We start from the raw sequence: 4847 nt of genomic DNA on the forward strand, positions 1-4847 counted from the left end.
TGAAGTCAGGACGTTCTTGAATCATCAGGGCTAGGGTGTCAAACGAGCTGTCAAGTGATCTCAGGAGTGTCTTGACGACTTCATGCTTGGTTACCTCAGTAGCGCCAAGGGCTTGAAGTTCATTTGCGATGTCAGTCGATCAAATGTGAGCTGAACATTCTCATTGTCATTTCTCTTGAAGCGATTGAAGAGATTGCGAAGGACACTGATTCTTTGATCTCTCTGGGTTGAGATGCCTTCGTTGACCTTGGAGAGCCAGTCCCAGACTAGCTTAGATGTTTCCAAAGCACTCACACGGCCATACTGTCCTTTGTCAGATGACCACAGATGATGTTCTTGGCAGTGGAGTCCAGTTAAACGAACTTCTTGACATCAGCAGCGGTGATACCTTCACCAGCCTTGGGAACGCCATTCTTGATGACATACCATAGGTTGACATCAATGGCTTCAAGATGCATGCGCATCTTATTCTTCCAGTAGGGATATTTAGTTCCATCGAAGACTGGGCACGCAGTGGAGACTTTGATTATCCCTGCAGTCGACATAGCTAAAACTCCAGGTGGTTAAACCGAATCACACAGAACAAGGTAGTACCTTGCTCTGATACCAATTGAAAGTGCTAGTGATCGACTAGGGTGGTGAATAGGCGATTTTTAAGGAAGTCTTCAAAACATGGGAGTTTCGAAGACAAACGATAGAAATAAACCTATTCCCATGCAGCGGAAGGTAGACTACAATAAGCAAACCATAGTCAAGTATTCGATGAAGTGAAAGCACAACAACTAATGGCAGCTAGGCAGTATGGATCAGGTAGGAAGATATTGTGAAGACAATCAGAACAAGTAGTCACTTAGTGAAGACAAAAGATAATGCAATCATACAATGACTTCACAAGGACCAACAGTAAGCAAACGGAAGGGAAGGATGAAACCAGTGACTCGTTGAAGACAATGATTTGTTGGACCAGTTCCAGTTGTTGTGACAACTGTACGTCTGGTTGGGGAGGCTGAGATTCAACTCAGAAGACCTCGTATTCACCTTATTCCCCTTGAGCTAAGGACACCCAGTCCTCGCCCAATCACTCTGGTAAGTCTTCAAGGCAGACTTCCAAACCTTCACAGACTTCGTTCACCGGCGATCCACAATGACTCTTGGATGCTCAGAACGCGACGCCTAACCGGCTGGAGGATTCACAGTCCTCAAGTGTAATAAGTCTTCAGATCACACAGACAGGAAGACTTAAGTGATGCCTAACACTCTTTGGCTCTAGGTGTTTAGGGCTTTATCCTCGCAAGGAATTCTCTCTCAAAGGCTTCGAGGTGGGTTGCTCTCAAACGACAAAAGCCGTACACTAACTCTGAGCAGCCAACCGTTTATGGTTGTAGGGGGTGGGCTATTTATAGCCACTAGGCAACCCGGCCTGATTTGTCCGAAATGACCCTGGGTCACTGTAACACCCCGGATGTAACTTTCCCAATTTGTACTCCAACTCTTGCCGTTTCTGGCGTTAAGTTATTTTATTTTCTTGGGTTTGGGTCTTTGTCTCCGTGTGTTGTTATCGTTGTCATGCATCTCATATCATGTCATCATGTGCATTGCATTTGCATACGTGTTCGTCTCTTGCATTCGAGCATTTTCCCCGTTGTCCGTTTTGCATTCCGGCGCTCTGTTCTCCTCCGGTGGTCAATTCTACTTTTCTTTCGTGTGTGAGGACTAAACATTTTCGGATTGGACCAAGACTTGCCAAGCGGCCTTGGTTTACTACCGGTAGACCGCCTGTCAAGTTTCGTATCATTTGGACTTCGTTTGATACTCCAACGGTTAACCAAGGGACCAAAAAGGCCTCGTGTGTGTTGCAGCCCAACACCCCTCTATTTTGGCCCAAAACCCACCTAACTCTGCTCCATCATCTAGAGTGTTTGATCACGATCACGTGGCCGAAAACCGCACCTCATTTGGACTCTCCTAGCTCCTTCTATGCCTATATATAGCCCCTTCCCGAAAATCCCGGATCTCCCCTCCTCTTCAAACCCTAAAAAAATCCTTCGCGCCGGCCGGACACATCCATCCGGGCCGGACGCATTCGCCGCCGCCAACCGGGAGCCGCCACGTGGCGCCCCCGGACCACTTCGCCACCTCTGCCGCGCCAGGCCCGCACAGGCCCAGGCCAGGCCCTCCGCCGCTCCCGACCGGGCCGCGCCGGGGCACCCGAGCCGCCGCCGTCCTCTTCTTCCGCGGCCCCAGCCGCCGGCCGCCTCCGCCTCGACGCCGCCGCACCTTCGCCGCATCCCAGCCGTCGGCCGCCGCCGCCAAGGCGCCACCCCACCGCGCCCGCTCGCCTCCGCCGAGCCGCCGCACGGTCCTCGCCGCACCACCGCGCCGACCCCCTCACTCCGACGACCCTCTCTCCGGCGAGAACCCCGACTCCGGCCGGCCATCCTCGGGTCGCGCGCGCCGCCATCTACAGTGCTGCTACAGTGCGTGTGTGATCCAGATCTGGATTGGGGTGAACAGTAACCCTAGGTCATTTTTTCTTCTAAGTCCCAGAGATTGCAGATCCAAGTTGCTACATTCGTGGCCTCGTAACTTTGCATCCGTAGCTCCGATTCATGCATATAGCATATCAAAATGTTCATCTCAGAGAGTACATCATTTCATTCCATTGCATCATTTTAATTTGAGTACATCTTGATGCCCGAAATGCTGTTAGAAGAGGGCTACTTGAGTTAATTGTCAGATCTGCTACTCCATCTTAGACATTTGTCATTTTTGCCATGATTGTTGTGTGCATGATATGCCCTGGTGCTCTACATATATTTTGTTAAGGGTTTTGTCATCTTTCCAGAGGTGCAACCCATGTATTTTTGTGATGTGTGTGGTGACTAGTGCAAGCTTGCAAATTGGGGCACTTGGTAATTCTGTTTTCAGGGACTTAGTAATTTCACTAAGTCCTGGAGCTGTTTATCTCATGATGCCATATGTACTTGTTGTTTCCTAGTGATCCGTGCCTCATTTGAGGATGATCAGTAAAGGAGTTTTGTTAATATTGTAGTGCTCTATCCATCCATGTCTTTGTTTGCAATTATGGAGCACCCTAGCTTGAGTCAATCGAGCTCTACTTTTGCTACTTTGTGAATCTGGGCAGATTGTCAACTTGTTTGCAATTTTGCCGATGATGTTGTAGTTGATCCGTGCATGCTATGCTATTGTTCTTGCCATGTCTAGCTTGCATTTTGTGCCTTCTTAATGATGTATGCTTGTCTTGCCATGACTTGCACCGTGGTGAGTGCATCGAGCTCGTAAATATGCCTACTTGAGTTAAGTTTCAGCATGTGCCAGTTTTCACTGTCTGAAAACTGATTATGTTTTTGCGATGTTCGTGTGCTTGTTAGTATATTTTATGGTCCCTTTTGGCTCAAGGTCACTAAGGGACTTTTGTTAAGATATTTGAGTAGCTCCATGCCATGTTTTACTTTGTCATGTTCAGGTCCTGTAGCATGTTGTTTTGTTGCTCTGAAGAGAGCTACTTGGTCTGAAATTCCAGACAAGTGTTAATTTCAAAGTCTGAGATCTGTTTACCATATGCATTTTTGCCATGCTTGTTTGAACCTGTTAATGGATGAATTGGCCGTAGCTCAGTGCTAGACTTTTATTAAGCATCTTGAATGCTTCCCTGCCATGTATTTTGACGCCATATTTTAGTGCTTTAGCATGTTCATCTCATTGCATTTAGATGCCTACTTGCTGTAAATCGCAGACCGGTGTCATATTTGAATCGCTTGCCATTTCCAAACCGTAACTCCGATTCCGGCGTTCTTTATATCGTTTTCAAGCGATTTCATCTCATCTTTCCAGTGGCACACTTGGATTCCCAAGTTGAGGCCAGGTTCATGCATTTACTGTCATATCTTTCATATGCATCCCGCATCGCATCCCGCATAGCATACCATCATTGCATCTTATTGTTTGAGCTTGCACGTGGTTGATTGTATCCTTGTTGCTTGTTTGTCTTGTTTGGGTAGAGCCGAGAGACGAGTTCTCTAATGAGGAGCCCGTTGAGTTTGCTTTCGAGGATCCAGTCAACTCTGACAGCTTTGCAGGCAAGATGATCATACCCTCGAAATCACTACTATCTTTGCTATGCTAGTTTGCTCGCTCTTTTGCTATGCCAATGCTACGATGCCTACCACTTGCTTGCCAGCCTCCCAAATTGCCATGTCAAACCTCTAACCCACCATGTCCTAGCAAACCGTTGATTGGCTATGTTACCGCTTTGCTCAGCCCCTCTTATAGCGTTGTAAATTGCAGGTGAAGATTGGAGGCCGTTCCTTGTTTGGAACATTTATTTACTTGTTGGGATATCATTATATTGCCATGTTATCTTAATGCATCTATATACTTGGTAAAGGGTGGAAGGCTCAGCCTCTCGCCTAGTGTTTTGTTCCACTCTTGCCGCCCTAGTTTCCGTCATACCGGTGTTATGTTCCTGGATTTTGCGTTCCTTACGCGGTTGGGTTATAATGGGAACCCCTTGATAGTTCGCCTTGATTAAAGCTTTTCCAGCAATGCCCAACCTTGGTTTTACCATTTGCCACCTAGCCTTTTCTTTCCCTTGGGTTCTGCAGACTCAAGGGTCATCTTATTTTAACCCCCCCGGGCCAGTGCTCCTCTGAGTGTTGATCCAACCGAGCGATGTCCGGGGCTACCAGGGCAACTCTGGGCTGGCTTACCCGACGTCTTGCTCATCTGAGTATGCCCTGAGAACGAGATATGTGCAGCTCCTATCGGGATTTGTCGGCACATTCGGGCGGTGTTGTTGGTCTTGTTTTAACCTGTCGAAGTGTCTT

This window comes from Triticum urartu, chromosome 6 (assembly GCF_003073215.2).
Source record: "Triticum urartu cultivar G1812 chromosome 6, Tu2.1, whole genome shotgun sequence".
Classification (NCBI taxonomy): Eukaryota; Viridiplantae; Streptophyta; class Magnoliopsida; order Poales; family Poaceae; genus Triticum; species Triticum urartu.